The 24,618-nt window shown below is 40.3% G+C and overlaps 1 long non-coding RNA gene across 1 annotated transcript; it reads left to right on the top strand.

The window, feature by feature from the left end:
* The first annotated feature begins 205 nt into the window (after window positions 1–205).
* On the top strand, window positions 206–24,113 carry LOC143694075 (uncharacterized). Its single transcript, XR_013182245.1, has 4 exons — window positions 206–307; window positions 3,775–3,901; window positions 20,721–20,845; window positions 21,264–24,113. It is a non-coding gene; the product is annotated as an uncharacterized LOC143694075 (long non-coding RNA).
* The last annotated feature ends 505 nt before the right edge of the window (window positions 24,114–24,618 follow it).

Here is a 24,618-nt window from a genome sequence, read left to right as displayed (position 1 = left end):
TGCAGGTTGGGATCTGGTAAGACTTGTCTTAGTTTCTGTGAGAGATTTTTAACCATCTCTCCAGAAAACTCAGCATACTGCACAGCTGAACTTTGCCTCTACATGAAGAAAACATCCATTTTCTTTAAAAGAAACAAATAATAAATATCCATTTTCTTTATAAAGAAATAAACAGTAAGTATCTATTTTCTTTATCTCTTGATGAAGAGACTGGAGGTTGAGGACCTGCTGCAGCAGTGTACTGAAGGATTTGTTCAAGTTTCAGCTGACAGCAATCCTTTTGAAATCTGAAGATTAAACCAGTGGGGTGAGTAGCAGACTCCCATTGACTTCAGTGAGCCAGGATTTAATCTAATTTCCTAATTAAATGGTCCTGTTCTTCAGCAAAAGCATTAGAAAGATAAATGTTCAGTAATTGCTTTGAGTATTTCCAGTGAAATCTATTTGCTTAGGATAACACATTTCACATCTCAGTGCAATAACTACTTTTGTGGTTTCAAACTGTGCAAGAGGTGAATATGAAGGTGAGGTAGTACATTTGTGGACTTTCCTCTCAAGGTAATGATTTTGGACTCCCTTGTTGGGGTGAATAATTTCCTTAATTTCCACTTTCCTGTCTCAGACTGTTGAAATCAAAGGTGGCAAAAGGTATTTAAAATACTTCTGCAAAATCAGCTCTTAAACTAACATTTTAGTCTTTTATATTCAGGCCTAAATATAATTATCTAGAAGATAAAAGCCTGGGGAAGAAAGATCTGTCTCTTGTGAACCATTTTGCCATTATTCCTTTTGATCTAATTGGCCCATAGTAAAACTCCTCTGTATTTTCCATTAAGAGGAAGAAAAAGGATTTTATTTTTCTGCTTCAGGGAGAAAAAAAATATGATTTGGCATCCTCTATTCAAATAAATGGTTGTATTTATTTGCAGTTTCATTTTTACTTTCACACTAGGAAAAATATTTTATGTTTGCAAAATTAATCCTAAAGATTTGAACAGGTTTTCTGAACGGGATGAATTGTGAATTTTAAATAGAAAACCAGAATACAAAAATCAAAACCAAAAGTTGCCTGAACAAATCCCACTGTCACAAAAGAAAGACCACATTGTCACTGGGATGTGGGTCACAGCAGGATATGCTTCATATGTTTAATTGAATCTTTTTATGAATGGCACACTTTCATGCATTTCTTATTAAAGGAAACTTAGTGTTTTCATTTATTAGGAGCTGGGAGCAAGGTTGTATTAAACATATTAAAAGAGTGATTTATTCAGCACCAGCTGCCAGTGCTTCTGACCTGTGAGATGATACCTTGTGAGAGGGATTTCTGAGGGCAGGAGAGCTGGGGTTCATCTCATGTCCTGAGGGAACATCTCCTCCAAGGACACACTCTCCTGCTCCACAGACAACTCCGCCCCAAGGCCATTGGGGGGTGGCAGAGCCATCTGAGCCCCATTTGAGGGGTTTCTCATTTTCCATGTCCACCCAAAGCAAGGGAGTACAGCCCAGAGACGTGGATGTAGTAATCACATATCCCCTGAATAGAGAGAGACATGGTTCTCTCAGGAAAATCCTGGGAAGTTGTGTAAAAACTGTCGGAAAACTTAGATTAAAAGAATTCAAGTAATTATTATCTCTCTTTCTGTAAGCATTGTTTATAGATATGGTTCTCCAGAGTGTGCTATTTGTAGTTCACCAGTGGTGTGAGAGAAGATTCCTAACAACCAATCAGGTTTTAAGTCCACCATTGCTTTGGTAAGAGCTGTGGATTTCTGTGGAAACCCAGGGCACTGGGAATATTTCTCTGTCTGCTCTGGGGTGCCCTGACCCCCAGGGGAGCAGTGACTCTGACCCTCATTCATGGAGAAAGTTTCCTGGACTTCAAGACAGACTGGAATCCACAAAAGTGTGAAATAGATTATAGAGAATAGTGTAGGTGCATCACTTGGTGAGAAATTGAGGTTTTGGGATTTTTAGGATGTTGTGGATGGCAGCAAGATGGAGGGCTGCCTCCATCTTGCTGATGACAGGGCGTTGTCCTGGGTTTCTTCTTCATGCTTCTTCTTCCTTCTTCTTCTTGGGTTTGTGTTACGGACATATTTTCTGAAAAATCTTTTTATTAAGACTTTTTCTTTTGAGAAGCTGGGAAGCTTCAGCTTTTCTATGTTTTGTTACTTTAGAATGTGATTTGGAGAATTGTTTACTCAGCATGTGAAATTGTTTCTACTTGATGACTAATCACAGGTTTAGTTGTATTGAGACTCTAGTTAGTCACAAAATTTTATTATCATTCTTTTCTTTGCTAGCTTTCTAATGAAATCTTTTATCTATTATTTTAATATAGTTTTAATACATCATTTTCTTTTAATATAATATATATAATAAAATAATAAATCAGGCTCCTAAAACATAGAGTCAAGATTCTCGTCTCTTCCCTCCTCCTGAGACATCTGCAAACACCACCACAGGTTTGGGTGGCATTTTGTAACTGGGCAGAAAAGTCCCCTTTGCAGGCTCTGTGGGATCAGTTATTGGGTTAAAAGGGGAAATTATTTAGGTGTCAGCTCTTAATGGGATAGTTTAGCTTTAAAAGACCTTGGAACAAGAGATTGTTGGCCATTTTTGTGGTGCTTTTCCAGTGTACTGAGCCTGGTGTGGACAGTGCACAAAACTTTAGATAAGATAATAATAAACAAGAACCTGAACACCGAAAAGATCCAGTGCATCTCTCTTTCCTGACACAAAACCACTCCAGGAGGGTCTCCCCCAACAAGGGAGCCCCCTGGGAGGGCCCAGTCAGAGACACAGAAGTCGAGAGACCCTGACAGATTTCTAACAATAAAGTGCTTTTCGTGCCTTCTGATGATGGAATCTCTGTACCTCCTTTAGCTGTCCCCAGTACCCCTACAGTGATACCTGGAGCTCAGGTGGGTGCTCCATCCAGAATTCCATGTCCCAGCAGAGGTGCTGGCTATGAGCAGCTCCCATAGGGCATCTCTGCCCCACATTGCAGTGCCTTCCCATTGGGAACTCAGTGGGGTTTTACACCTCCCTGGGGCCCAGAGGGAAGGCAAGGCTCCAGCAAGACTGGCAAAGATGCAAAAGCAGTGCCCTGATGCTTTTCACCACCACAGGGATGGGGTAGGATGACGTGCTGGCTGCTGTCTGTACTGACACACAGTTGTGCAGGCATGCTTTTAGTTTATTTAGATGTATTCCCTCTGGTGGCAGGACAACTTCCTAAAAGGAAATAGCATCTGATTTGGACAGATGTCTGTCATTGTAATTAGACGTTTTCAAGTGGTTAATGACAGCAGAAATGGTCAGAATCAAAATATTTAGGCTGCCTCCCATGTGTGTTCTAAATCAGGCTGAGCCCTTGCACAGAAATGTGAAATAAATAAGCACACCCTCCCTGGGGGCTCATGCACACACAGATAGGAAACCATTCTTATTAGGGGATAGTAAACTGTGTTTGGTAAATCCAGAAACTGAATCCATACAGAATTAAAGCAGAAAATGCATGTATCCCCCTTTGTAACCTTATCACGAGTCCACTATTTCTTTCCCAGTAACGTCCAGAACTGGGCCACAGTTTCCACCCTGCACTCCTGATTTGAAACAACAACAACAATAACCACAGAAGGGTTTTACAAAGTTAAGGTGCTTGGTTTTAAGATCTCAGCTCTGCTGCTTTCTTGTTTTATCCCTCTCCACAAGGTCCTCAGCTGGTGCCATTTCTTATCATGGAATAATCTCTTCTGTGTCTTGCAGGGGCAACATAATCTCTGTTGTCTCTGTCGGCCAAGTCTCCAGCAGGAAGAGGGAAGAACATTTCCGGAGGCTCTGGAGCAGATTCATTACTTCTGGAGTATTTTCTTCTCCCCAGACATCATTCAAGGCAAGAACTTTTCCCTCTCCAAGCCCCTCTGATTACCCAGGACTCCCTTTCAATACTAGATTTGTATTACTCAGTGTTTATGCAACTTTCCAAGTGCTACAGGAGAAGGGAGAATTCTTTGCCAGCTATAAATCTGGGATGTGGACACACATGATGGTAATAGCCCATCACATGAGCTAATTAGTAGGTGATTACTTTAACCTGGAAGGAAAACATACTACAAAAACTTCTTTGTATTCCACTTGTTCTCACCATGCACTAAACCTGACCTAGGTTACTTCCATTTATTATTTTTTTCCTTTTTGCTCTGTGATTTTAGGAGGGTTTTATCCTGGGTTTGCTAAATCTGCTTTATTGTTTTTCCATATCTTATTTCAAAATGTGACCTGACACAGGATTAAGTTCATCAGTTAATGAATAAAAACCAGGCCTCTCTCCAATCATAAATACATAAGTTCTGTAAATGAGGTTTATTCTGATCTCTCTTATAGGAGAATTATTTATGCAAGCTCCTCTAGCCTTGATACTGAATTCAGATTGCCTGCAAGTACCTGCAAAGTTTGAAATAACACACTAGAAACCTTTTCACTTGACAAGTGTATTTTTTTTGAGTTCAGGGTTACTCCTCAGCCACACTTACGGAAGGCTGAACAATTTTGGTGTTTTATGTCCTTCTTTCTCATCATATCTTCTTTAAACCTCGAGCAGCACTGGCTCTGATGCTGCCAAAGAGGATTTGGGCAGGCTGGTCATCAGGTCACTGATGAAAATCCAGAACTGCAGAGCCATGAGCAGGCAAATTGTTTTTGCTCTACGTGCCATGCTCTGACTTCAGACCTCTCTTCTTGTCATGGTTGAAATGTGGCCTGCAACAGGTAACAAATCTCCCCATGGGGGAGATTTATGGGGTTTCTACAAGAAAAGTTATTTCCTGTGTACTCATCCCTTGAAAATTTGATATCTCCATGTTTGTGACAGAGCAAGGGGCTTGAGTTTCTTTTTTCCTGTTGGAGTTGAGCAATGGAATTTTCTGTTTTGATGAAAATGCAGAGGTTTTGAAACTGCACCTGCATGCAGCTAAAGTTTCTGTCTGTTTTTGAAGAGTTCATCCTGCAGCCAACCCCCAGCCAGCTCTGGTTCCTGTTTCATTCAGGACTTGAACTCTCCAGTCCTAATTCTTCAGTTCCTTAAATTTCATCCAGGCATTTACACCTGTGGGAAGTGGGTTTGACAGGCTTTGCAGCTCTGGTTTTATGCCTTTCTTTGTAATTTTCCCAATATAAATAATACTAGAACAGTAAAAGCAATGGAATAAATGCCTAGGAGAGATGGGATGTAATAGGAAACCAAGATGTGATTAATTTTTCAAAATCAAGATCTATTCAATCTGGTTTCTAGGTTCTATTCACTTGATAAGGGAAAAAAGTAGACTAAAAGATTTTTGAAAATCCGTTCCAGAGAGGAAAATCAAGGATTGTACCTGTGCTGACAGGGGGTTTGGTTTGCGGATACCTGTGATTGGGAATTGACGGGGCAGTCATTTCTCCCCTGGTTCTCACACTCTCATTGCAGCTGAAGTGATACAATTAACATTTTAAATAAGGCAGTGCTTCAACAAAATTATTTTGGTTAAGATGACCCTGTGGAGGGAGATCAGTTTATGCTTTATGCGCTCATGGCAGCTTGCCTCACCTGAAGGGCTGAGGTCTGCAGTTGTGAAGGCTTCTGGTGGAGTTCAGGGACCTCTTCAAACAGAAGTGGGCTATGGCAATTTCATCTTGAAATTAATAACATTTGAATAAGCAGTGTCAAGGACTGCCCTGCTCAGGGGAAAGGTGCACTCTCCAGGTCATCCTAACACTGCAGAAATAATTCAGTGCCACAATTGGCACCCAGAAGTGCAGCAGCAGTGATAAAGTACTGATCAGGATAAATCTCTGATCCAGGAAGATGATGGGAGTGCCCAGAACCCTGCCCTGTATAAACCAGAGTTCTGCAGGAACAACTTGTTTATTTCCTCGGTGGAAGCTGACAGAACTGCTGTTTGCTTTTGTCCAGGCCTGCTGGGACACACAGTTATGCCCCAGCCCCATCTGTGTGCTCTGAGGATGAAGTCCACATGTTTGAAGCATCCACAGTAGGACCATGCTGAGATACAACTTTAACAAGGCAATCTACCTCTGAATTGAACTGGGAGGACCTGATGTACACCTGCATTGCTTTAGTGGAGAAAAGGGCAGGTCTGAACCAAAGAGGTGTGCTTGGGGTCTTGGCACTTATCCTAAAGGTCAGACACTTTTAGGAGGGACATTGTGACATGAGCACCACCTTCTTCTTGGCTCTAAAGCAAGTTAAGCAGCCAGCTGAAAGTCCTAAGGTGTCTGAATGTACCTGTTGGTCAATGGATGAATGGCTGTTGAAGATGAGACCTGTTCATGCCTAATTAGAGCCCTGCCAGCTGTGCCTGCATGGCTGAGGCCTTGTGAGACCCAAGAACATCTGGTGCTCATCAAGCTGGGAGCTTTTGCCTGATGAGGAGCATGCACTGCTCATGTGTCTGCGAGGCAGATGGCAAGAAGTGATGGTAGCAAAGCTCCTCTGGGAGCCCCTGGTTAAGGGAAGTGTGTCAGAGTTGGTTTCTGAGCACTGCAGGCCATGTTAGCTGCAGGAACTTTCTGCCCAGTAAATTGTTTCCTGAGGCAAACAGTGTCTGAACAAAATAGACTTTTGAGGTAGTTTGTTTTGGTCCTGCCTTGATGAGATGGCTGGCATGGATATCCACAGAGAAGGCCCTGATGTTATTTTCTGCAAGGGACTGAAACACTGGAGCAGGGAACCTTAGCCTTTTCTCCAGCTTGTTCAGGAAAGCGGTTGTGATTAAAATAATGAATGAAGGAAAAGAGCTTGGACTTCCATTGTAGTAATGTTCTGTATTTCACCAGACCCATTAATGCATTGAGCTCCAAATCTGTTACTGCTGGAGTGCAAACAGCAGACCTTTCACTAGCTGCAGGCAGTCCTGGCTCCCTGGAGCTTTGATAAGCAGAGAGGAAAGACTCAAAGTTCAGCATCTGGGGAAAGAAGCCCAGATTCCTTTTCTGATGAAAAATAGCAATGAAGCAGCATTGTTTCTGTGTTTGCACCAGCTCGTGGAAACCACACAATATTCCCCTTGCACAGCATCATTTTGCCTGTCTGTCCTCTCAACCTGACTCTTGCAGCTGCCTGGCCCAAATCCCAGCCCTTCAGCAGGAGTAGAATGCTGCAGTCTGCCCTTGTCTGTGTGTCAGGAAACGTGAGCATCAGCCTTGTTCTCTAACAATTATGTTGGCTCCCATCTGCTTTAGAATCCAGCTCCCCTGCTCCGTTTAAAAACTCCATTTGACAATCTGGATATTAGCACAAAGATGCTGCTCAGCCTGCTCTCAAAAACAAAATGCAAAGAGAGGAAAGAATTTTGTTGAAATATATTAGTGAATATTACAAGCTGGAACTTGTTTCAACCACTGTGTTCTCCATGCATCTGACAAAAACAGTGCCTGGCTTATCTATTACAGAAAACCCTTGTGATCAAAATGTATTTCAGCTGCTGGAAACCATTGTAATTTTCCTACTGCTCACTATTTACACCAGGAGAATGAATCCTAATTAATTTTTGTTGGGTACTTACTGTGATTGCTCAGCTTTCTCAAGGGAAGACCGAGGTCAAGAATCAGAGTGGAAGGATTTGTGGAAGGATTTGCTTTTTTTGAGATGCTTTCCAAAGGTTTTCATTGCACCTGGAATTTGTCAGCCATATCCTCTTGGGCTGTGTGGAGAGAGCATTATGCATGAACTTTTGGAGCTAGTGAAAGAGGATGCTCCAGGATTAGAGTCTTAGGCAGTCCCCCAGGCTTTTCTTCCTGTTCCCTTTTCCCTTCAGACCCCTCCTACCTCTGACCTGCATTTCTGTGGCAGAGATGTTGGTTTGGAGATAGGAAATGACAAGTCTGTGTAGTTAAAATGTGAGTATCTTCTGAGACAAAATTCACTGCTTTGCCCTGATCAGGTGGGATTAAAACTCTACAGCTCAACTAAACTTGAAAATATTTATAGTGTTCTCCTTTTGGCCCAGAGACCATCTTACCTAAAACAGATGGGAGCTTATCCTTGTCTTTAGATTTTGTTATTCCTAAATTTTATGCTTATAAATGAGCTATCAGAATTCAATTAAATTAACCGCTTTTTAATAATGGAATCTATCCTGCAGAGTAGTAAGAAATAAAACTTCCCTTTAGTCTTATTCAATGAATAGATAACCAGCAACTCTTCTAACACATTGAAGTGAGTTTAAAGAAGTGGGGGTTTTGGTTATGATCTTTGGTTTTCCTTTATTTTCTTTTCTTTTCAATAACATTGGAGTATTTAAATCTTGGACTTCTTGGAAAACAGAAGTTTTACTTCTTATTTGGCATAGAATTCAAACAGAGGGTAACACTGTCAGAGTCTGGAGGTGGATAAAACATTTCCCAGATTTTATAGAGAGCTTGAACTTGGGATTCTGATTTCACTCATTCCAAGGAAAGAAGCCAGACAAGAAGTTATATGCATAGAAATATTGTAGATGTATTAAAATATTTGTATGGCTCTCATCACTAGTTTCTGAGTGAATAGCTTTGGACCCAAATTTCAGCTGCAGTCAAGAGTCTGGACCAAGGCTTTAATTTAGGGCCATCTTTCATTCTAAATGGCTTCCGTGGGTTTATGACCCCACTTGTTTTGGTTTTTTTCCCATTGGAAACTCAATACATTTCAGACACTTTAGGCAGCACAATTTAAATTGGCAAAATATAGCAGACTTGTTTGCAGATAATGAACCTGTGGATATCATGGGGAGCTGACACCTGTGATTGTCAGCCTTGACCTCCAACAATTTTTGCTTTAAGATCTTTTTGAAAGCTTTGCCTAGTCAAAGGTCTCCAAGGAAAGGCCAAAACATAAGTATATTATTATTGAATGCACCAAGAAAGCTTAAACATAAAAAATGATTTCTAATTATAAAAAAAGGAAAATATATATATGCCATTTTAAGCTTCAGGATAAATTGTCTGGGGTTATGGGAAAATCTGAAAAGGCAAAAAGTTCTGTGTTGCTTCCTGACATTTGAGCAAACAGGTTTTTGCAGCTGTGTGTAATTACAAGAAGTTAGAGGACTGTTTATTTAACAATGATATATTTATACATTTACTAGGAAATACAGCATTAGTCAGAGAGGCATTAAAATATCTGTTAAGCTATCCATTATAATATCTGCAAACTGAGCCCTTAAGAAATAGTATTCTTCCGTAGTATTCTTCCACACAGTCATTTTTCAGTTTCCTGTAAACACAGCTAGAAAGGCATAATCCAAGGGGGAAGTTCATGGAGGTTCACACAGAAACAGAGATATGCACCTTTAAAGTTTATTTCTCTCTCTGATATAAATTTAACACCTGTTTGCATGTCAGGACTTCAGGATTTTGGTGTGTTTGTGTCACTTATGTTGGGAAATTGTAGTATTTCCATTCCCTATGGGGAAAGCTGAGCTCTGGCCTGATAAATTCAAAAGGCAGAGGGGAAATTTAGATGGCCAGACCGACCCGCACTTTTAGTCCAGCAGCCACATTTGCAAGTCAAGATTTTTCGTTCATGTGGAGTAATGCATGTCCCGAGTGACCTCTGCTGTGTTATGGAAGATGAATTTGCTGTTGTGCATTCCCTCTGTGGCCTGACTCCCTCCAGCACTCAGCCAGGGTTTATCTGTTGGAATCAGCTCCATGTGGAGTGCAGTGACAGCCCCAGCATTCATGAGAAAAATGTGTGGAGAAGGAGAGGATGGTGACATGACTCCAGTTTGCACAACAGTCCCGTGCTAAAGAGCCTTTGATGGTGATGTGATGCAGTCCCTTCCCCAGGGAACCATAATCCATGTGCTGTAGATGTGCTTTTCTTGAAAAAACTGCCCCAGTTCATAGTTGATGTATTGAAAATTTCCATGCCTCCTTTAAAAGTTGAGTTCTGTTAAGTTAAAGAGCCCAGGGAGCTGCAGCCAGTGTTTCAAAGTCACAGGCTAGCATCTTATGCATTCATATTGAAACCAGAAGATGGAATTTACTTTTAATATTTTTCTTGGGTAATTCATCTTCTTTCTTCATCTTCTTGAGTTAATTTAGTGGTGCTGAAAAGTTCTGAAATTATTTCCTGGACTAGATTAATTATTTAAGACAATGGTAGTTGTTTAGTTGACTTCACTGTGAATTAGAACAAGTCACTTATTTAAAGGCAAGATGCAGCACGAACAAGCAGTGAAGTCAACTCTCCATTCTCTTGTTCCTCCTACAAGACACACCTGTAAGCTCAGCTTTGACCTCTAATCATGAAAACAGATTGCTCTCCAGACCTTTTCATTTTATGGTGATTTGAGGTTACTGGTGATGATATGCACATCTTCCAACTGAAAACTGGATTAATATAATGAATTCTTCACTACAAGTTTTATCAAATGAAAACCAGAGTGTATCATGGAGTATTTAGAATAGATTTCTTTTTTTTTTCTGGTTTGAAGGAGTTATATAGTGTGATGTTCACAATCACAGAAAACTAAAATAATTTAGGTTGGAAAAGACCCCTTAGATCATCAAGTCTCCCCAGCACTGCCAAGTCCACCACTCTAATAATGTTTAAATTGCTTCCTTTTGGGCATGCCTGTACTGTAGATTTTAGAGGTGGGGAGCAAAACAGAGGCTGTGATCAAAAATGGAGAACAGTGGGATGAATTTGTTATACAGCAGCATTTTATTCTCAGTCCTGCAGTGCATCTTGCCCCTCCATCAGTACCACATTTTGTCAGGGTGGAGAAGGCAGCACTCTACCTGACATACAGTTAATAACACACAGCTAATAACCTTATTTCTTATTTCTTTTGATGCCAGCAGTTATACCAGCACTGAACAATGCTGTGACACCAGAGGGGAGAAAACCCAACCCCATGATTCTTTCTTTTGCTCTTATTCTTTTAGGCTTTGCTAAGGAGGGATAAAATAAATTGGAGTCAATTTTATGGAGTGTCTTTAAGAGTATGCCTTAAGGCTTTTGCCTCTTTCTGCTGTGACAAATGTTATTGGGAGGGGACACACTGAACAGTCCTAGCTTCCCAGTGACCTCAAGTTTCATCTTATTCATTTTGTGCTTCATCTTATTCACTTTGTGCTTCATCTTATTCACTTATTCCCAGTGTCTTGTGCAAGCATGGTTGAATTCAGACAAGGTGGTTATTTAAATGGCATGTTCTGCCTTAAAACTGTCTTTTGCTTATTCTCCTTCATTACAAATGTGAGGATGCCTTACTCAATGACTGCCCTTGCCCTGCAAATCAACCTGAATCTGATTTTGAACTCTCCAGCAATTTTAATATGTTAATATGAGTTTTAAAAATAATATGTAAATTTGGGTTGGACTTGATGATCTTGAAGGTCTCTTCCAACCTAGTCATTCTGTGAATTCTGTGGATTTTTATAGTGTTAAGAATATTTTGATCTCACTCGGCCTCAGGATAAGATTTTCATCATTGGTCTAGTCCTTCTCCCACTGAAGTTAAAAATGGCTTCCATTAAATTCAAGAGGAGACAGAATTTAATCCTTTTCAAAGCAGCACCTGGTTTGTAGATAGGAGAGCTGCCTGTAACCTCAGATGGGAAATTACAATTGAGATTTTAGTTTGCTAATAAACCTCTCTGGCTACAGTAACCCAGAGGACAGTGTGGATCTCAGTCTTAATGATAAGGGGGGGTTCAGCTCCCTATTTGTCTGATGCTTAAATCTTCTGCAAAATGAATTTTTTGTCACTTTTAAAAGCAAGAATGCTGTTCTGTAACTCTATCTTCTCTTTATTGCTCCCATCTCTGCATTCAGTGCAGAAAAATACTTCTGTATAATGACTCGTCTTCTCATAGTAGTCCTAAATTGACTTTTTATTATTTCTCTGTGTTTTCCTGGCTGTATACAGAAAATGGGAATGTTGTGAGGTTACCCTGCTGATAACAAAATTTCTCTAAAGATGTATTTTTACAATATATTGTGTGAATTTGGGTTGGATTCAGAAGGAGGGCATATTAAACTGACTTCCTGTGGATTCCAATAGTCTTTAAAATCATGGGCAATCTTAGCTTTTCAATCCTCTTTGGTACCCAGTGCTCCTGCACCTTTTACAAACAGTTAACATTATTATTGCTTGATCTTGCTGCTTCTTTCTGGCTATTTTAATTCTGAGATCAGTCATGTGTGCTCCACAACTTCCCTATAAAGACAGGGGATGAGTTTTGCAATTGGCATGTTGTGATGAGACCATTTGGGACCCTAATGAATATATTCAATAGGCTGGGGGAGATGAGAACTGTTTTGGATTCGTCTGAAGACATCTTTGGAGCCACTCAGTGAAAACAAAACAAAATAGGAGGAAAAAAAATTGTTTTCAGCGCTTCAGTTGCGACATTGTTTGCTTCAAAATGAAATGCTTCAGTTTTAGGTGACTTAAACTTCAGGCCCATATCCAAAGAGAAACATCTTGATTGAGGAAAGAATATTTTAGCAAAACCTTTTAATTATTTTGATCCACTGTTCCTCCTTTGTTCCTTTTTCCCTTCTGTGTGTCTGCAGCTGCCAAAGTTGGGGCACTGAGGCTGTAGGCTGACCTTTCCTGTTTGCCACTGCATTTTTTGCATAGTTCAGGTTGCACTGTCCTCACATCACACCAAAATGGAAGAAAGAGCATGGACAGTTTCCCTCAGTGCCTTCACAGACCTTGAGTCCCATTTGAAGCCACCTCTAAATGAAATAAAGGTGGCTTCAAACGGGACTCAAGGTCTGTGAAGGCACTGAGAAATTACATTCAAGAAAACTGCTCTGGAAGAGATTTAGAAATTCTTGGCTTGAGAATGTAACCCTGCTGTAACTGTTAGAGATGAAGGGGTTAAAACTCTTCTGTGCTTATTTTTTGGTTTCTGATTCTGCCTCTGTGCAGGTCACTGAAGGCAGTAGGAACACTTAACTGGATAGAACAGTGGTTCCAGCTGCTGCAGCCCCTTCTAAAATCACCCCTCTGTAGCAGGATGGTTGTAATTAACTGTCCTTTCTGGTCTTTGGGAAGATGCTCAAATAAAACCCCCAGCACTACACAAGAACAAAGGGCTATCAGTGGGGAATGCTGATGAATGCAGTTACTGGTTCAACGGGGCACTTGTGGGAATTTGCCCAGGATTAATTTTGATTTTCCAGCACATTTGCAGGTGAAACATATTCTGAAGTGAAATAAGAGGTTAATCATGAGAAGGCAGCTGACTGCTCTAAGCAGCAGCCTTTTTCATCAATGCCTCTGATGCAAATAAAAACCCCAAACAGCCCTAAAACTAAATATAGCATGAAAGTCCTCAAAAGCCAGTCAATAAATAGTAATTATCTCTCACAGCTGGAAGCATGTTTTGCTTTGAGTGCAACCAACAAACTGTGCTTTGTGCTGATTATTTCAATCAGGTTATAAAGGAGAATGCTATTTTGGAGCCCCTCACTTGGAAGGTGTTCTTGTAAATGTGTTCTATTTCCAAACCCTTCCCTTCCTGCCCAAACTGCTGCAGACCTGGATGAGTGGAAAAGCCTGATCTGATCCCAAAGCTGCTTTGGGATTCAGACATTGCTGAAGGACAGAACTCCCCCAGATCTCCTCCCTGAGCTCCCACTTGCTGCTCCTGTGCAACCACTGCTCTCAACAGAGAGAGCAGAGCAGGAATTCAGCATGGGACCAGTCCTGCCAGGTTCCATGGAGGAATGCCACTGAGGAAAGGGGAATCTCAGTGTTTTGGGAGGGAGAGAAAGGAAGGGAAGAGATGAGAAAGCAGCTCTTAGAAGAGGAGTTAAAAACCAGGCCTGCCATGTTTCATGGCACAGTGATTTTTATTTTTATTTTTATTTTTATTTTTAGACACCTCACCAGAACTGGAGGGTGGCTTAAACTGTGAGATCCTTACAAACTGATCCATGTGACTGGCTCTCTAAAGTGGTCAAACTTAAGGACAATTTTGGATTAACTCTCAGAATTAACATATCAACAATCAGGTCAGGAAACTGAAATTTATGATGTTCCTGTGATGCACTGTCCTCATTCCAAGCAGTGGAATTGTGTTCCACTACCAAACATCCCAGAGGAAGCCTGGGATGTTTGGTAGTGCAACAACCAAACAAGCCCCTACTGGGCTGGTAGGGAAAATTCCCATTCCAACAAGAGCCACATCCTTCAGTATCATCTTGCATTTCTTGGGACCTGTTTTAGAAACTACATTATCTTTGAGTCTTTGTTTTTGCCTGCTAGAATGATGGTTGTCTTCTGGAAAATAGCATCTATTTTGATGTTCAGTCTCCATTTCTGACAGCATCTACATAGCCAATAGTTTTCTCAGTTTATGCACAAATAAATTATTTATTTATGCACAAATAAATTATTGCCAGGCTCTTGTAGATGTATGTGCACTGCATGTCCATACTTCAAACTGTTACAGACCTCCCTGTGTGCAGCATGCTGAGTTTTGAAAAAATACAACCTCTGGTGCTGCTGCAGCTTTTAGATTAAGATTTCACATATTCTCATCTTCCTTCTTTCTAAATGGGCTGGTTGAAATTCTCACATTGATTTCCGTATCCCTGGTAAATTAGAGAAAGCAAAGAGGCTGCCAATTGTTTTAGTTATTAATTAAGCAGATCTCTGTTTTACTAGAACAACAGGCACAAGGAAGAAATTTTGAAGTTCCAGCAGGGATATTTTATGTTGTATGTTTTTTTTCAAACAATGGACTCTTTTTTTGGAAGCTATTTACATTTTCAGAACTAACATTTTAGGATGTGCAAATGTAGCTTTTCAAGTAAAAGGCTATCATTGAAAGGACTATGAGGTGGTGCCACTTACAGTGTGCACCTGAATTATCCTTGAGAACCAAAAAAATTGCCCTATTTAAGTGGTACTCCTTTTCCTCTTCCTCTTCCCTTTCCTCTTCCTTTTCCCTTTCCCCTTTCCTTTCCTTTCCTTTCCTTTCCTTTCCTTTCCTTTCCTTTCCTTTCCTTTCCTTTCCTTTCCTTTCCTTTCCTTTCCTTTCCTTTCCTTTCCTTTCCTTTCCTTTCCTTTCCTTTCCTTTCCTTTCCTTTCCTTTCCTTTCCTTTCCTTTCCTTTCCTTTCCTTTCCTTTCCTTTCCTTTCCTTTCCTTTCCTTTCCTTTCCTTTCCTTTCCTTTCCTTTCCTTTCCTTTCCTTTCCCCCTTTCCTTTTTCCCCCTTTCCTTTGTTTTATTTCTCAGGATTCATATAAGGAGTAGAATTTTGCCTTGTCAAGACTCCAGAGGAATGGGATAGATGGAGTTGGATGGTCACAGGTTTAGGTAGCCCTAAACATTGCAGAATTGTGATAAAGTTTGGTACAGTGCAGAAATTCATCCCAATCCAACGAGGTTCTCCCGAGATCAGTGTGCAACAACATATCTCGGTGTCATTCAGATGCTCTCTCGAGGTTGCATTCCTGGCAGCTGCACACTTTGGCTGCTTTTTTTGTTTTTCCAACTGTATATGGACTTCTTTTGTTTCAAATTAATCTCTTGATTGGCTGCAGATGTACACCAAAATGTCCTTTGTTTCAGTGTACATTTTCAAGTGACTAATGATTAGTGCTGGTTGGAAACTTTTCCCTTGCAATGATTTGACAGACATTTGTGGTTACAGCAAAATTGATATTTTCTGTGGAAATGCATCACTTTTGCCAAGGAGAAAAAAAACCAAAAAACCTTTTTTTTTTTGTCAAGTCATCCTGAAATCCATGGTTTATTTTAGGTCAGCTGGTTAAACAGCTCAAAGCTGTTGATTGTTTCAGGGCACTACTTAAGACTTGTTTTTTATGACTGCTTATATTTGTTGCTCCAGGCTCCCTTAATCAGCCTTCATCCATCAGTAGTTCTGGTTGGAGATGGCAGGATAGCAATCTGGGAACTGTGATGCCTTCAGAGACAAAATATATCCCACAGAAAATTATGGATAAGAGCACAGCTCCTGTGGGGAAGTGCAAGAGTACCAAGTTTGCAGTGACAGCCTGGGAGGGGTTGGGGGGCTTTGTGTGCAAAATGAAGTTGTGAGAAACACAGTTTCCTTTGGAAAGCATTTATATCCAGTCCATAATTGATAAGTATTAATAATTTGATGTTATGCAGAATGAAAATCTTATTCATGAGGCTCCTGTTATCATGTGTAGTTTTTAGCACTTTATTTCTTTTTGCAGAGGTGCTTTTGTGCTCAGCTTTAAGGCTTAAAAAAACCAAAACCACAATAATAATAAATGCTTTTGCCTCTTTTAATTTGAATTTTGAGGGTATTTTTATACAGCCTTTAAAATTCCCTCAAGTCTCATTTTTCAATCCTCTGTCTCAAGGCTTGAAACCTAACCTTGCACTAAGCAAATACAACATCATTAAGTAATTGCTTGTTTTCAGGAACTGTGATTTTAAGGAAAAAAATTACAAGACTTTCACTGGTATATTGAGGACTGGGTAAATAAGGGATAACAACAGTGGAACTTTGAGCATGACCATAAGCCACTGAATGTTCACAAAAGTGAATAAATAAGCTGCCTAATGTATTCCCCCATGATCTGAATAAAATCCTGATAAACATAATAGACATCCTCCCAGCTTCTTAAACATCTGTCCCAGCATCATGCAATTGGAGCATGGAGGAAACAGAAGGGATGCACTAAACAAATGTAATTCTTGTGAAACAGGGACATAAGGAGATTGGTAACTGAGCATATCCAGGATTTAATGTTATCTGAGTACCCAGCCCATGCTTATGCAGGCACTAATAACCTCACTTAATTTCTACAATATCACTTATTTGTGGGGGAATTAGAAAAACCTCTCCTTTGCACCCAATAGTGTGCACACACAGGGGCTCTCACTTATTAAAGCCAATTTTACAATTAGAGAACACCCAGAATCTGTGAATTAGCCCCATAATGACAGGAACAGATGTCCCTTGCTGTTGAATGAGCAGCACAAAGCATCAGGGGTGTGCTGTGCAAGGCTGCCTCATGCTTTCTGACAGCCAGCTCCACCTCCCTGAAGCCAGCCTGCTCCTTAAAAACCTTTTCCCAGTGTTTGTCTGGCCAGAGGTAGATTGCAGTGGTGACAGAAGGCAGCCCCACTGCAAGTCCTACCCCCTTCCACCCCCTTTCCCCAGGCTGCCAGAAACCCTGGGCAGGCCCTGCTCATTGTAGTCATTCCCCTCCAGGGATGTGTCAGAGAATCAGAGTTAATTCTCCTGAGGCTGCTCTTGGACCAAGCCACATACAGACCTAATCCTAATTACATCATTTTCTCTTGTCAAACATCATTTTGCTGGGGCAATATGTTATTTATGTCTCACAAGAAGGGGATTTTTAATAAGCACTAGGTGAATTTAAGGCAGAGTTGTGGAAGGACTCTTGTTCCCACAACTGTGATGCCAGAAAAATCACATGAAGGTTTGTACAGGAAGGGTGAAAGGTTTGAACAGATCTATTTTACTGTGATTCCAAAGAGAAAAGTGAAAACATGATGTCAAGGGAATAAAGGGGGAACAGTTTACAGGTTCTAGGGCAGATATTGCTGCTGCTTTGGTGCTGGGAACCATCCTGTGGCTTTTGTGAACTCAATTAACGAGCAAGATAGGCTTGGGAGGGTTGAAATGTGATGTATAATATAGGCTTGCACTGTTGGCTGCACATCACTAAAAATGTGCAAAGGGCGAGTTGATAGCTGGGAAAGTATCTGGAATAACCTGGCGGAAAATCAGCCTTGCAGGTGAGGTTCTTCAGCATCCTCAACACCTGTGGAATGCTGCTGCAGAAGGATATTTCTATTTTTCCCCCTTCCTCACAGCTTCACAGCAGAAAGTGTACAGGAAAATTACCCCCAAATATCATGTGACAGTTTGGTACTGGGCAGCTTTTAATTGAGAGGTGTTGGGGTGTGAGAGTTTCCAAGAGACGGAACTGTCATTCCCAATCTGTTCACACAATTACATGGATATGGATAGTCTCATAATCCAGATCTACCTTTTGTGAGCAAGCTAGGGTCAAATTGCTTCCCTGATGCTCTGAAAAAGGGTGTAATTTTTTTTTCAGGGTGGCCTTTGCAGCACTATGACATGTGATGGGAGGTGCTTGAGGTTTGCTGGCCATACAGACCCTGTCCCCCTTCTAGTTGGGTTTAGTGCAAGTGATTTTGTGAGGAAATAATTAAATCAAGTGAAAGCATCACGTTCTCTAAAGGAACAGCATAAAGCCAGCACAGTATTTGCAAACCATATACTCTTGTTGAGCCTCCAGCTTGTTCAGAAGGGCTTTTCTGCTCTAATTCATCTGCTGTGCTTTGGTGAAATCAAGCAATTCTGTGCCTTAACAAGTGTTCCTATGGACACAAACAGGGTGGCCTTGGATTACATGTGAGTTAAGACACTGAGTTTTTGAGAAACAATAGATTGATTAAGATAGAAGCATTCTGATGCTGTCCATTGAGATTCAAGCTCTGTGATTGGCAGTCATAACTCATAGTCACCATGCCCTCATTTCTTATTTTGGAAAGCTCAGTTTCCCCTGCAGATCCTCAGTGCTGAATGGCTGAAACATATCTTTTGATCCCAAGGGAAAATGCAGGCATGGTGTCTGGGATTTAGCCTGCCCAGGGTTAGGTTTTTTGCTGAGGCAAGTGTCACTGTAGGGACACTTGTAGCACACCTGTCCTTATCCTTGCTGCTGGGGGAAGAAAACTCAAATTTTCCTGGTGGCACATGAGCGTGCTTGGTGGGTGCACATATAAGATCCTGTCTGCTTTCAAACTGATTTACTCTGGGGACACTGCATCCTTGCAGCATACCTGTCCTTACTCCTGTTGCTGGGGGAAGTAAACCCAATTTTCCCTGGTAGCACACAGGTGTGTGCACATATAAGATTCTGGCTGTTTTTAAGCTCATTTACTTCATAATATATTGCATACACAGTTTGCATTGTAGTGTTGGGAAGACACATGAGCCTCCAACCTGCTGAGACTGCTACCAATCCAGGTTCTGCATTTAATTTTCCTGGAACCACTCTGGTCCCTCAGCATTGCTCCCTGTGAGCTCCGGCGGGCGGGATAATCCCAGCCCTTTTTGAGCGTTATTTTTACACACTTTTAGGACAAACACCGATCAATTCCCCGTGTTTTGCGGGCAGTTTCAGGGGGTTTTCCACGGTCCGGGCGCTGTGTTCCAGGCGGCCCCACGAGAGGGCAGCCGGGACCCGCCGCTCCCGAGCGCTCCTCTCCTTGTCCCGGCTCGCTCCGAGGGACTGACCGGCTCCAGCTGCTTCATCCCTTCCCGGGAAACATCCCATCCTTCCTCGGGTGAGGATGCGCTGTTTGTATGCCCGCCTGCATCTTTGGCTGCTAAAATCCGCCGTTGGTTCGTAGGAGACCAAAATTGGACAGGCTGCCCTACAGCAGCAGCTTGTTCTTGTGCGTGCCACAGCCCAAGGGCAGCAGCTCTCCTGTAAAGCCGGGAAAGCCAGGAAACTCAGAGGAATATTCCAACTTGCTAAGGCTAAAATAGGAAAAAAGATGAGTCCCTTTGAATTTCTAAATTTAAATTGTGTTTATTTTCAATTCATCAGGCAAAGTTTAAAGATTTGCCTGGTGGTTCTGTCACACGCGCTGTTGGTTATGGCAGTCACTCTGTAACTTTGAGGTTGGGTAATACATTTTCAAAATATACATACAAATTATAGATCCAGACATCTCTCATGAGAAGCTGTGTATCAAGTGATTCTAGTCCTCTACTTTTGGTTTGTTATTTGTTTTTCTTTTCTCCTCTATCTGTGGTTGAAAAGCACAACTGCTGGGAGCAGAAAGAAGTCAGAAAGATTCACCAGATTGGAATATGCAAGATCCCTGTAATTTCTTTGGAAGGGGTTGATGAAACCTCAGAGGAGCTGCCTAAAGGCTACAATCTTCATTAGCCATCAATCTGCTGTCAAAGTGTCACAGAAAGAAATGCCTGGATGAGGAGTCATAGAATGGTTTGGGTTGAAAGATATCTTAAAGATCATCCAGTTCCAGCCCCCTGCCATGGGGAGCATAAAAACTTAATGTTGAGTGGGGTTTTGTTTGTTAGTTTTTTTTTTTGGGGTTTTTTTTTGTTTGTTTGTTTGTTTTTTTTTGTTTTGTTTTTTTTGTTAGGGTTGGAATTAAATGTGTGAGATGGTATTTTTTGTTTGGATTTAGATGTTTATTAGTTCTTATTTACATTACAGTTTTACAAACTATGAATTTTATAGTATTGCTTTAAATAAGTTAAAAATGGCGATGTATATTTTTCTTTATAAGGTTTTTTAAGTTGTTTAATTAAGAAATGATGCAAATTATTTTTATTTTTAGCTTAATAATTAACTGCTTGGGGTTTGTAATGTGGATTTTTTATTTAATTACATAATAATACTTAAATTTATGAAGAAGAAGTTGAAGAAGAAAAGGATTAGTTTTTGTTTTAAAAACACTTCTTCTCCCAGCTCTCACCATCTTCCCTGGACTGGTGCTCCAGCCCTCTGATCCTTCCTTTTTGTCTCAAAATAGAATTTTACAACAGGAAGATTTTCTTCTTTAATATTGTTACTGGTTTTTGGGAATTTTTGGGGGGGTTTTGTTGTTTTTCTTGTTGTGCTGTTTTGTTTGGTTGGATTTGGGTTTGTTTTTTATTTTTTCCCCACAGGGAATGTTTTTTGGATGGCTTACCTGGCCAAGATGAATGTCAAACCTGAGCACTGTAATGTGTTAGCAATGAGGAGAATCTAAGATACTTTTGGTCTCAACAAAGGAGCAAGTCATACATCATGAGTAAGACACCTGCTGTTGCTTTTTCTGATCTTTTTTTTTCTTTTGCTTGAAGTTTTTGAAAAAAACTGACAGTGACTTTAAAGCTTTGGGGGACTTTGTAACTTCAGAAAGAGGAAGGTAAACTTTGAGGCTATGATAAGGCTGCAGAAACACAGCAGAAAGTTTAAAACAGTGGATATATTCACTGAAGGCAAGATTGACACTAAATTTTCTATGCTTTTCCTGTGAGTTCCCTGAGTAAAGCCTGTCTTTCTTTGTGTTCTGTAGTGATTTGGGCAAAACCAGAGGAAACCCGGCAGGGATGAGATTCTTTGTGATCCTGTAATAAGCAAAATCAATTGCAAAACATGGAATGTTTCCAAAACTGGCACCTCCTCCCTCCCCTGACCAGGTTATTTTCTTCTGTTTGTTTCTTCAGGGAAATTTATTAGCCCATGCTTTTGCCATGGCATGCTGTCACTGTGGAAATTACTGGGATTTCATATACCTGAAGATTATGGCTTTGGATAAAGAGGAAATAGTCTGCCAAGCAAACAGAACCTTTTGTGTTGGAAACAGATGAGAGCAACATGAGCTGAGGATGCAGAATCTGATTTGTGGTGGGAATTTTCCCAGAACTCAGGATATGGTCTCCAGGTCTGTTCCTGACCCAGTCCTAAGGATGATGGATATGGCAGGCCGTGCCACAGTCATCTATTGTCTGCAAGTTTATTTAGAGGGAAAGAAAGGAAGTGAAACAGATATAAGTGATATCTGACATTTTCCTTTGAAAAGGAAAAATATTTGAGATTACTGAGATTTGATTTCTTACATGAATTGCTGTTTTGCCCTCTATACACTCCTTTGGCTTTTTTTCCCCACCTCCCTAGCTGAAAGTCTCTAGCAATTTTGTCAGAAGAAAAACTTTGAAGGAATTACAGAAGTGTTCACATCTGCATGCAAGTAAAGGTGATGAGAATCAGTTGGCATGGAAATTAAGAAAACATGTCATCTGGAATAAATGCAAATATCTAGTTTAAATGCCAACCTTAACTATTTTGCTACTGATCAAAAAATGAAAGAAAACTCTGATGCTCAATGAAGGAAGGAGGAAAATTTGCATTTTTATCTTATCTTTGTGAAGCCAGTGAAAAATACCTGAGTGGATAGCTTCCCTGAGGTTTTTTTTTTTTTATGTTTCTTTATGGAGAATGGAGGAAGAGACAGGAAAAATACTAGAGGAGAATGGTATATCCTTTGGACTGAATAATTAGTGGTTGACACCAAGAATCTGAACACAACATCCAAGCTAAACAGAGAGGCCAAAACCCTGACTCTCCTAAATTCTGCTGAGAGTTTAGGGTACAGAAAGTACGCCTTTCTCTCAGCTGAGTTTGAATACCAGAACACAGAAACAAAATTCACATATTTAGCTGCAGCAGCACCTTAAGTGGGTGGATTGAAGGAAAAGATGGACTTGAATGATAAAAACTCTTTAACAAGCTGGGAAGATAAAGTATGTTATATTTCTTCTGAGATATTCCCAAATATCTTAGAAGATATTCAAGTTACCATTGCCTGGACAAGGCACTGGGGTAAAAAGCTTGGAGATGAGAAGATCTCAGCCATGATTCATGCTTTGTAGTACAGTGCAAGAATTAAAATAATTATGGTTCTGGAAAAGAAATAAGCCCAAATAATGATTTTAATGCCCTTATTAAGCTTTGTTTTATGATATACCTCTCTACAATGGTTTTGGTTGCCCCCTGGGTTGCTATTTTGTTAATTAGTCATAGTTTAGTTGGTTTTTGCTGTTGTTATTATTATTATTGTGGTTGCAAAACTTTGAAATATAACACAGTGAAGACTAATGAACTGTTGTGAATAAGATATGAAGGTTACTTGGTTTAAATCATATTTGGAAGAGTGAGTTTGGCTCATGAGCTACTATGACCCGGATTTTCACTAGATAGGGTTTATTTTAAGGTAACATGAGAACTAAATGTTTTCTTTAATGCTGGCAAGATATTTGTTTTAATTTGCAAGAACCACCTCATTGCACTTTGAGAGAAAACTTTCTTCATTATGATCAAGATTTTTTTATTTTTTAAATTTATATATATGCAATAACCATGTGTGTTTATGTGGATTTAGAAGTTAAAATATTATTTCTATTGTGAAAATTGGATTTGTTAAAAACCAAAAAAGTTCCAGTAGGCCATGAAAAAACGGTGTCCAGTAAAGAGTATCAAATACACATCAAGGACATGTTCTTGGATGAACTTTTCATGTGCTGCTCGTTGATCTTATGTTGTGAAAAGTTCTGACAATTTGTGACGCAGAGAAAAGATGAATTTCCTGTAGTCCTATGAGGTATCATGGAACACAGCAGTTCCTCTAATTACAGCTGAACCTGTTGGTGCCTTGTGGTTACTGTGACTTAAAAAGGAGAAAATAGAGATGCCAGGTCTTTGTGCACAGTCCTTAGGCTGTTGTATGAAGAGAGAATTATTTATGAGAACATGCTGTGTCACTGAAGTTATCAGAGGTCTTTGTTAGGAGCTGGGTTTGGTTTGTTTGTCTTTTTTTTTTATTATTCCTTTTTTTCTAAAATGCTGCCAGGAAAGGAGATGTTCTGGTACATGGATAATGAGGCATTGCATCAAAATTATTTCTTAGGCATAAGTAGTCACAATTAATATTGCCAAGAGTGGTGAGTTATCTGGAACACTTGATTTTTAAAACAACACCTTTTCCCACACACCCAGAGCTGTACTCAAGAAAAATGCTGTGATCCCACTTGTCCGTTTTACAAAAACCCCAGAATTCTGCCCTGAGTTTCCCATACTTCAGATTAGGATTTAGGAGCTTGCACAGCCTGCACTGCAAAGCATCTGCAAAGAAAGAAGGATAAAGAACAGAAACCTGCAGCTGCCTATTCCAACGAGCACTTTGTTTGTCTTTCCTGACCAGTGAGTAAAGTGTAAACTTCTGAGTTTTGTAAGAATGTATAAAGAGCATGCATGCTGTAATAAAAAACAGTTTCAAGCCTTCTGGAAATGAAGTGTGGCTTTGCATTGTCTCCATCTCAACTCTGACAATCAGGATCTGGGGAGAGATGGGCAGCAGAATCAGGTCAATCACTGGCATTTTTAGCAGTGGAACCTAAAGGGCTTTTGAGGCACAATTCCCTTTTTTTGGGTCTGCAGCTGGCTTGGCTTGGTCTCAGCTGGAAAATATAGGGATGGCTCTCATGTTAAGACTTGTCTTTGGAAGAAATGATTTTAAAAATAAGTCAAGGTATGATAACAGTTCAGAATCATTATTTTGTAATAGATTTCACATAGATGCTTGGCTTACATTTTATCTCATGGTAGTTTGGGATATAGATGAAATTAAATAGTGTGGAGGCAGGTTTGCTGTGCAGTAAGGATGTCCATATGCTGAGTTACAGCCAAGCTATTAGTTACAGCCATTTCCTAATATTAGACAAACTCTTCCAGACCTTCTCTCCTGAGACTGGCAAAGCACACAGGTCACCAGAGCTGTCCATCAGCCCCTTTCATTATTAATTTCTGGTGCTACTAAAAATGTTTTCTTTTTTCATCATGAATTGAATGTGATGAGCTGAAAGCCATGATGAAACACACGGTCTGAATCTTCAAGCTGCTCACACACCCACTGAGGAAGAAGAATTCCTTTTAGTGCAACCTGTGTGGGTAACATTCATCCTGAAAATGGCACAGCAGAAGTTCAGGTAGATAAAGAACTTGTTTATACTGTAGGTCTAAAAC

The sequence above is a fragment of the Agelaius phoeniceus genome, chromosome 5 (genome assembly GCF_051311805.1).
Source record: "Agelaius phoeniceus isolate bAgePho1 chromosome 5, bAgePho1.hap1, whole genome shotgun sequence".
Classification (NCBI taxonomy): Eukaryota; Metazoa; Chordata; class Aves; order Passeriformes; family Icteridae; genus Agelaius; species Agelaius phoeniceus.
Note: the sequence above shows the minus strand (reverse complement) of the source record. Positions and strands in the feature narration are given on the sequence as shown.